Raw genomic sequence first — 10,612 nt, 5'->3', positions numbered from 1 at the left:
GATCGGAATGACCTATAGGTAAATTTTCAGGTTTGGAGACGATGGAGTTTTCAATCATGAAGCCAACTCCAGAAAAACTACTTTCAGTTTTGGATTTGCCTCACCAGTAGAGTGTATAGCCAGCACCATGTTCTTTGAGGCTACCTTCCTCATGAAGGCGAACTTCACTGAGTGCAGCGATATCGATGTTAAGACGTGACAATTCATGGGCAATTAGAGCAGAACGGCGCTCAGGACGCCCACTGTTCACTGTAACAAGCATGGTTCTGATGTTCCAACATGCGAGTGTCAATCTGGACACACCTTTGGAGGCAGGTGTATGCCTTTGTCTCTTTGTCTTTAATCGACCGCCACCGAAGACGCCCGTTGGCTGTGGCTAGCCAACCAGGTGGAGGGGGAGATGAGCTTTGGTTAGGCCACCTTTTCTAGGCCTCTCTCCATATGGAGCAAGCAGTGCTCTCCTTGAAAAAGGCTGCTTGGTCATTTAGGATGTTGTCAAACAAGACAGTCATCTCCTGGGTCAGCCTCAAGCCACCAATGTCCTGAACCGCCTGCATGCAGGGCTGGGTCTGCGACTTCCAGTGCACCTTATCACCTGCCGTTTCATCCCTCGCCTGCCGCTACAGGGCTTTGCAAGTGTGGGTAAACCCTTCGGGCCTGCGCAGTGGGTTTATTTTAGGTGAGGCACAGTGTGCGCAGAACTGGCCTCACCCTTTACACCTGAGGTTTATCTGCCAGGGCCTGGCGAGCTTGGATGGTGACAGCAAAGTCCTCAGGTCGTAGGTTTGATTAGCGTGTCCTTCTCTTAGATGGATGGCCTTACAGGGCTACACGAGCTCCATCTGCCCGGGTTTGAAGTTGGAGTTGTCCTTCTAGGATGGTTGCCCGAAGGCTAGTGAACTCATCCTGCCCATGGACACACTTTGTCTGACCCTTCATTTGAGAGCTGACTGGCATGGGAGACCGACCCTACCGGAGGCATAAGCCACCACCAGCATAGCTCCCAACCTCACAAGGGCATGCAAGCTCTTTCCCCACTACAAGGGGGTGTCCATGAAAGAGATATAAATATACATAATATATATATTTATATATGATATATAAATATATATATCATATATACATATTACTTGCAGCTGAGTAAGCTCTGTTAGACTTTTTAGTGTGCTCTAGGAGGCAAACCCTTCTTCAGGTAAATTTAAGTGGTATTTATTGCAGTTTTGCAATACATCCAGGTTATTATCAGTGTTTATGTATATTTTTATATGTAAATACTTAGATTTATTTATATTAGGATTGTAATACTTGAAGTACTGTTCAGGGGCAACATTTCACCTGCTTATATAGTTTGTATTGAAGGTCTGTATTGATTTCTTGGAGAAAAACAAATGAGGAGTTGTAGGTTTGAAGGCAAGCCTGTTGTCAGCAAGTGGGCTGAGGAGTGATACAGCTTTTCTTCCATCATTGTGATGGTGTTTACCATGCTAATGGGGACCTTCCCATTCTCTCACCGTAGATACTATTTTGGAGCTTGCATTGTTTCTGGAGAAAGTGTGGATTTAAAGCACATGTGCTTGATTAAGCTGTCTAATTTAAAATGGTAATTTCAAATGCTCTTTGCAATCTATTTGTTTTTGCAAAAATGTCTTTTGGGTATGCCATCGCCTTCCTACTTCTGAGCAGCAGAATGGATAAAGAAAGAGCAAGATATCATGAATACATAAAAGGAGACAGTTTTATAGCAGTGAGAGTATTCCTGAGCATAATTCACATTTTATGAAATCGTAAGTCATCTCTTCACAGATGGTGAGGTAAAGCTTTCCTAATGCTTGAGGGCCTCTTATTATTCTAAGAGTGCCTGGCGTATAGAAAACCATTTTTTTAAACAGAATATTTCACTGCAGTTGGAATTCAGGTTTTGATTGTAAAAGTGACTTCTTATTAAGGCTTTGCCCTTGCAGTAAAGGAAACAAAGGAAATGCCACAAATAAAATATTACAAATATTATTATCCCTAAGTTTATTAAACAAATGAGGTTTCTGCAAATTAGACCTGCTTATTCTTACCAATATATTGAGCTTGAAGTCGGAACCATACTGCAAAATCCACTTTGTGGTGCTTATGAGTGTTGTGAATATGGGGTTTTTTAATGCTCTATTAAAGTAGTCTCAAATTCCTCAAGTATATGGAAGTTCTTCTCACTGCTGGGAATATTAGATAAATTCTGGCAGAGCAGTAGCAAGGTAAATCATTGGAAACTGATGGAAAAAAATATTTCACCAATGCCAGTGCAAGGTTACACTGCATTTGGATACTTCTTGTCCTCATTGGAGATGATTTAATTGGAGATGACTCAGTTATGAACAAGCAGCCAATGTCATGTCATATGCAGCAGTATGCCTTCACCTGTTCGTGCTTGACGTTTATTCCACTGATTTATTTCAGTGTTATTCACAAGTATTACTTCTGATTTTAATGCTCTTGAGAGCAGAGTTGTGCTGGTTTGGGGTTGTTGGGGTGATTCTGGCAAGATAGTGCTTTTTTGGGGGTGGCATATGCAGTGACTTAGTGTTTTGCTTGAATGTGAGTTAAGAGACAGCTTGAAAGCAAGGCTGATTTAATTGATAGAGCTTTTGGGAACTTTTCTCCCTCTTACAAATTAATGAAATTACCTAGATTAAATCAGCTTCAATGGAGCAAGACAGTGAGATAATGTGCTAGCCTTTCTATCTGAAAATCTCTGCTCTTTAGAATGATGGCACCAGGCCAGTCTCTAATGGATGTATTTGTCTACATTACAGAAGAACTTCCTGAAGTCTGGACTTTTGCTTCAGAAAGGTTGAGGATTTGGAATATATGTTTCTGTACCCCAGAGTGAAAGCATGCTAGTGGAGCTGATACCTGTTTATATTCTGTGCAGGAACTTACTGTGTTTATAACAACCAGATGGACATGTATGTTTTGGATGAAATAAAGAATGAAGTGTTAGTGGCTCAGCATGATCTCTGCTTTTGAGAAGGGATAAAGAGATGTTTAAAACCATCTTCCTCCCTTTCTGATTCTGGGCTTGACTACAGAAAGCATTATATTGTGCACTGGATACCAAAGAGCCTAGTTTGAACTCCAAACTATACTTCTCCCAGGTTTAATCAGTGTCTTAAATGTGGTATCATATGTGCTTGTGTTTGCTATCATTTTCTGTCATTAATTTTACGGTTGTCTGTGCTCTCAGCTGTGTGCAACACCTCCCTCCTTGCTGATTTGCTGGTAGCACTATGTAATCAGTTAATCATGCAGTATTTCTTTAAATCCCATTTTCAGGCATTTCCTGGTCTGTGCATCCTGCTCCACATCTGCACATCTACTCCTTCTGTAGAGGCACTCATCATTCATTCGTCTTCTGATGGGTTAGAAACTTCCTAGGCATTAATCTATTGTCTAATTGCTTACCTGTCACATCTGCAAGTGTCTTTATGCCATCACTCATTGCTGTGGTGGAATAATATGGGCTGGATGGATAAATACCCATGCCCAGTAGGCTATTTCTCATGTTCATCCGTCAGTTACTCTCTCTGTACTATCCTGCTTTAGCTTATATAATGGGTTGTGAAGGAGACCACACAAGTAGGTCAGATGTATGTGTTGTATGTGAAATGAGGCATTTGTTTTCCAAACCCATCATGTTTCCCTCAAATATTTCTATTCAACTAGAAGCCTTATGATCCAGGCTTTCCTCTCTAAGTAAATATACGGATGTTCTGCCATACGGTATCTGCAAGTGTCAGTATATAATGAATTATTGAAACCATCTAGAATGCTGTCAAATATTATCAGTCAGAGCTTAGCTAATTTCATGGAAGTCTGCAGGTTAGCAGGACAAACTTGTTCCTGTGGTAGCAGAAGCTGAAGCAAAGAGATGAAGGATAAACCTCCAGTATGCTTTATTGCAACTGTAATGAGAGTAAGAGTCTGAATGTCATATAAATAGACAGAAAACTGGATTTTGCCTCAAAATATTGGAGATAAACAACTGAGTAGTCCACCTGCTATAAAATGGTTTCCTTAGTCATTTAGCTGTATGCTTGCAGAGAGGGGGGTCTAGCAACCAGCATGTATTCTGGGGGACAATTGAGGTGCTTAGCCTTGACCCTACTAAGAGATTTCGGAGTAATTTTTGGATCAGCTCTGACAGCACTGTTTTATTCTAATGCATAATAAGCTTCCATCATTACTTACATCTTTGGATTTAGGGCTATAATCCGTTCATCCCTAAAATGTTATCAGATAATCTGGTTAATCATAAGCAAAAGCTGATCTCGATAGGCAATATGAGCCATGCAAAATAGTTCAGGCACACCACTACTATGCAAGTATAGAAATTCTCTCTTTTGCACTAGTCCACAATTAAAAGTAGGTTTTAGTCAGAGTTTCAATTCTGTTGTCTTTGGCCTGAGGCATAACTGAGATTTTACAGGGAGCCTGATTTAAATTTTGGCATTATAAAATGTCTTAATTTTGAAGCAAGTGACTAAAATATTTATGATGTGAGATACTCAGCAGTGGCTTCGCGATTCATTTTAAATTATTGATAGCACAGTTATCTAGAAAGGTCTAAATACCAGTGTCACAATGCTCTCGTGTTCACTACCTGCAGAGTTGCATGACAAAAGTCCAGTTATGTTCCTCAGTATTTTGCTGTACCAGGAATGTGGCCTGTAACTCCTCTGGGTTCTATTCATGGTGTCATGGTAGGAGCATGCTCTCTCCAGCACAGGCCATTGATGACCTGGTTTCACCTATGGGACACACAGCAGCAGGATTTACAATCCCTCATAGCTATTTTTTTGAGGAAAAAATAACCCTACGTGTCCTGTGTAGAATGAATTATATGCCAACTGGTAATGTTACCTCAGGGCTTAACTGCTGTGCTTAGCCTGTAGAAGCTTTGGTTGCTCATGACAGCCCATCACTTTAGCAGTTCACTCGTCCCACTTGGTTCTCAAATGATGTTATCTGAAGCTGCAGGACTGGTTTGAGTTTATGAAGACATTCCCTTATCCCTATGGCTATCACTTCCGACATGATGCTTGAATCTTTGCAATAACTAAACGCCACTGAATTTAGGATCCTGTATTCAAAGGCTGGCCTTTCTTGACAACTAACTGACTTCTTTTGCAGTTTCCAAGGAGGTGAGTGACCATGTACACCCCCACTGCATCATTTTACCTGTAGTTGCGGGAGCCATCAGAACACTTGCAGTTGGAATTTCAAGCTCAGGAGCTGTACTCTGAGCCAAAGTACATTTCCAGAAAAACTATGTACAACTTGATCCTTTGTGATTCTTTCTGAGTCATCAACCCTGTAGGAACAAGCGTCTGCACTCCGAGGAAGCCTTTAAGGAACTGAGCTGGGGACACTACTGATGACAAGCAAAGAAACTGAAGTCTGTAGCAGACCCAGGGTCATCCTGAGATGCTTCTGTTGCTCATCCCTGTTCTCTTGCCTCAGGCTGCTTTGGACTAGTTTGACATACAGGCCTCATGTTGTGAAATGCTGAAGTAAGCAGATCTCTATCTGTAATAATGGAAGCTGTTCCTGATTAGATCTTGGAGTGGCACTGTAATGCACTGCCCTTGATTCCTGCCTGGCAACTCATGTGCCTTCCCTTTGGTTTCTCTGTTTTGATGTTCAGAAGCTGTTATCCCCAGTCTCTGGGTACCCTGGGAGTTACCATGTGATGTATATTGAGCTGTTATTTATACCTGGTGGGCTTGACTGTTGCATCAGCTATGTGCAGTCTGTATTTCCTCCTTCCTCTCCAGCAGCAGCAACCATGCAGCAGAAAGCCAACTGTTATATTTGACATTACATGTACAAACTACGTCGAAATTCAGTGTTCAGACGTAGAAGTCTTATACTAGCATTAACCAGCTTCCAAGAGCTGTTGTTAATGCCAGTGCTAGATACAGCCCGCAGGGGGCAGCCCGACCTCATGTTTTACTCTAGCAACGTGCTCAGCTGCTGGCATCCCTGTCTACCCGTGTGACTTGCTGTGGAATACACAAGTGCATGTTGTGGAGGATTAGCATCAGTCCTGAACTCAAACAGATTCAAAAGCGGACCGAAAAAACAATTGTGTGACTAAGTTAAGCCTCATGGTATTTATTTATGTATGTTTTTTAACCATATTGAAAGAAAAAGAGCTGCATGAGAAAGCTGCATCTGAATTTCCAATCTGTCACATTTACAACAGGGAAGTTTATTGGTAGATAACAATAGGCAAGAGAAAGCAAATATCCAGAATACGTGTACCTGAATGTACTGGGCAAGACTAACAGAGAAGAAAAGTGGTTTTCCTTTTTTCCCAAATCTCTTCAGGAATCTGTCAGGGTTCAAGTTACTGTAACTTGACTGTAAGACTGTGCCTTTGGGTGGTTGGACCATGTGCTTTCCCAGGTGTGTTCTGAGTCGCTGTAAAACAGCCATCACGGTTACAAGGAGGTTTTGAGTAAGAGGATGTGTCTACACACAGGCGTGTCCAGTCAGGCTAGGGAGCGCTGTCTTTATTTAGAATGGCAAGGAAAAAGGCATTCAGTTCCTGAAAAAGAGCCAGTACTTCATGTGTCTTAAATCAAATTGCATTCACCAGCTAATTAAGGGATGGTTTTGAAGGGAGGCCTGTCCAGTTCTATACTTCTCGGCTAGAGGGCTCTGCGATACAGTATGTGGAAGAGGAAATAGGTATCCAGAAAAGAGCATGTGAGAAATTAAGACAGCCTCACCAATGTGTGAATTCCAGGAGTACAGGACAAAACCTAAGTATCTCATAGGATCAGATGACAATTTAATCACTGATGCACTTTCACGTTCATTTAGATAATTAATTTCTCTAGCCCCAAACTTTCTATCCCACATAAGCATGGCTGTCATAGAGCAATGTATATGCTTCTCAGAGTTTGGCTCATTGCAGTTGCAACTCCAGGTGAATTTTTGCTTCTGATTCCTAAAACGTTCTCTGTGTTTAGGAGTGCTGAGAGATTCTGTCTCTAGTTTATTCAGAATAGCCTCGCCATGTTATTCATAAACATAATTGCTGATATGAACTTAAGCCGAGGAAATACCCATCATGTTTTACGTTGATAGCATGATGTAGAAGTTACTCTGTGTAAAACTGCTTGTACATTTAACCAGCTCTGATTGATTGCATCATTTGCTTTGGTTTGGCCACAGTGAATTCTTTAGGGTAAAGGGTAAAGTGGGGCACACAGTGAGAAAGTGCCCTTGCTTGACGCAGATCTAAAACCTCTAATTTACAATTAACAACAAAGGCCTTTTATGGGATTGTCCCTACATGCTCTGAAGGCATGCACTGAATACAAAATGATAAGAAAGAATGATTTTGGAGTCAAGATTCATAGAATCATAGAGTAGTTTGGGTTGGAAGGGACCTTTAAAAGTCATCTAATCCTGAGGGCTTTTCCTTAGCTGCCAGGATTGCAAATATTCCTTGGTTACATATAAATATATACATATAATATACAAACATAAGTATAAAACCTATAGCATTTATGTGGTCTTACACAATCTGTGTTCTTGAGTCCAGTAGTCGGTACTGACAGGATAACGTCTGTTCAGTATTACATTTCTTTTGCCATAGAAGTGCATATTCCACAGCCAATATGGAGGGTTGAAAACATGCAGTAGGTTAAGAAAACTAGTTCTACATGATGAAAATAGTAAGGAAGATGACTCTGGAATTTGTCTCACTCAGGGTAATTTTAGGGGGATTTTTTGTTGTTCTTTGATGGTTAAAGGGTCTTTCCGTATTTACATGGGGGATAGTTAGGTTAAAAAAAGACTTCAGGAAAGCATTTCTATGAATATTTGCTGTGAGCAATTTGGAGCTCAGCTCTCCTTTGGAAGATATAAATGGGAACTTCTCTCAAAAGAGATTAGTGGGAGCTGCCCTTGAAGCTCACTGCAATCGGTGAAAGTTCATTTATTTATGTGTATATGCTGTCCATTGCTGGCTGCAAATTGTAGTGAGAGTCTTACATTGAAAGTAAGAGAGCTGTCTTGCATTCATGTCATTCATGTTGCATAGAACTACTTATTGTGAGCTTATTAAAATTCTGATTAAATCATGTTCTTTTCTAGTATGACTCCTATAGGTCTGATTTCCCCAAGAAAGGAGTCAGTGGAGTTATGGTGGAACATGTAGAAAAATCCCATAGTTTCCATCATTCTTCAGCATGCCAATATCAGTTCAGTGAAATAAGTTAAATAAGTTATTCAGACCAGTCCTGGCCATACTTGCCATATGTCTTGCCCACGGAAGTTGTTCTTTGAAGCCTACTTCTGTAAGAGTTTGTCTTTTGTTCCAAAAAAAAACCCCTAACTTTTGTCCCAATAATCTAATTTCAGGAGGAAAAACACTGTGTTGTGCAGAGATGGGTATGTTCTGATTGGTAAGTTATCTGCATCAGACAGAGCTGTAACGCTGACTTCTACCTGCTTTTTCATCCATGCTAAGTCATTCTCCCTTGATTTTACTGACAAATATTTACATACTGAATATATACATGTGCACAAGTCCATGGGACCTGATGAAATCCATCCGCGGGTCCTGAAGGAGCTGGTGAATGAAGTTGCTAAGCCGCTGTGCATCATATTTGAAAAATCATGGCAGTCAGGTGAAGTTCCCAACGACTGGAAAAAGGGAAATATAACGCCCCTTTTCAAGAAGGGGAAAATGGATGAACCTGGGGAATTACAGACCAGTCAGTCTCACCTCTGTGCCTGGCAAAATCTTGGAGGAGATTCTCCTGGAAGGCATGCTAAGGCACATGAAAATCAACAAGGTGCTTGGTGACAGCCAGCATGGCTTCACCAAGGGGAAATCCTGCCTGACCAATTTGGTGGCCTTCTATGATGGGGCTACAGAACTGATGGACAACAGTAGAGCAGTTGACATCATCTACCTGGATTTGTGTAAAGCGTTCGACACTGTCCCACACGACATCCTTGTCTCTAAATTGGAGAGACATCAATTTGATGAATGGACCACTCGGTGGATAAAGAACTGGCTGGATGGCCGCACACAAAGAGTTGTGGTCAATGGCTCAATGTCCAGCTGGAGACCAGTAACGAGTGGTGTCCCTCAGGGATCGGTGTTGGGACCGGTCCTGTTTAACATCTTCATCGCTGACATGGACAGTGGGATTGAGTGTGCCCTCAGCAAGTTTGCCGATGACACCAAGCTGTGTGGTTCGGTTGATACGCTGGAGGGAAGGAATGCCATCCAGAGGGACCTTGACACGCTTGTGAGGTGGGCTGATGCCAACCTCATGAAGTTTAACCATGCCAAGTGCAAGGTCCTACACCTGGGTCGGAGCAATCCCAGGCACAGCTACAGGCTGGGCAGAGAAGAGATTCAGAGCAGCCCTGTGGAGAAGGACTTGGGGGTGTTGGTCGATGAGAAAATGAACATGAGCCGGCTGCAGTGTGCGCTTGCAGCCCAGAAAGCTAACTGTATGCTGGGCTGCATCAAAAGGAACATGACCAGCAGGCTGAAGGAGGTGATCCTGCCCCTCTCCTCTGCTCTTGTGAGACCTCACCTGGAGTATTGTGTGCAGTTCTGGTGTCCTCAACATAAAAAGGACCTGGAACTGTTGGAACAAGTCCAGAGGAGGCCATGAGGATGATCAGGGGACTGGAGCACCTCCTGTATGAAGATCGGCTGAGAAAGTTGAGGCTGTTCAGCCTGGAGAAGGCTGCATGGAGACCTCATAGCAGCCTTCCAGTATCTGAAGGGGGTCTATAGGGATGCTGGGGATGGACTCTTCATTAGGAATTGTAGTGATATGACAAGGGGTAACGGGTTCAAACCTAAACAGGGGAAGTTGAGATTGGATTTAAGGAGGAGGTTCTTTACTTTAAGGGTGGTGAGGCACTGGAATGGATTGCCAAAGGAAGTCCCTCGCCTACAGCTCTTCTTCCCCCACAGGCATTGCCACTCTTCCAGACCCACGAGCGGCCTCACGGCAATGACTCTACCAGTTCAGGAGAGTGCTGAGGGCTCTGTGCAAGGCTTTCCATTCCTCCTGCCTCACCCCACGTGTGGAGGAGTAGCACCCTGCTGCCAGTGCCAGGCCCAAGGGAGCTGTGCCGAGGTTGTCGTGCTGCAGCCTGCACTTGTTGTGGGTGCTTTCTTGGGCCAGTAAATAATAACTCTTCCCTCCCCCCCCCCGTGCTCATCTCTGCCTATATGTTGGTTAGACCGTGTCTGTGTAATTCCTGGACCTCTATATTTAATTAACGTAAAACAACTGACTTCAATCTAAATGGCTACCTATCTGTTGCAATTAGTTCTTGTTTGATAATTAATTGCCAATGGATGATTAAAGACTTGTTTACTGAGGTTTAGCAGCAATCAAGACATGTATCTAGTACTTGGGGGATTTACTGTGCAGTAACCGGGTTGTTGAATTAAATTCTCATTGGAGACCTTTAAACTGTGACCCAAGAAAACTTCTCTGCAGCCAGTGGGTCCTCTAAGGGCTTGCCCATGGAACTGCTGCCATGGGCAGTGTTGCTCCTAAGAAGGAGAGAC

The sequence above is a fragment of the Neopsephotus bourkii genome, unplaced genomic scaffold, assembly GCF_033783945.1.
Source record: "Neopsephotus bourkii isolate Nb327-2 ecotype Australia unplaced genomic scaffold, CSIRO-AGI_Nbou_v1 NB_1615, whole genome shotgun sequence".
Classification (NCBI taxonomy): domain Eukaryota; kingdom Metazoa; phylum Chordata; class Aves; order Psittaciformes; family Psittacidae; genus Neopsephotus; species Neopsephotus bourkii.
This window is presented reverse-complemented; position numbering follows the sequence as displayed.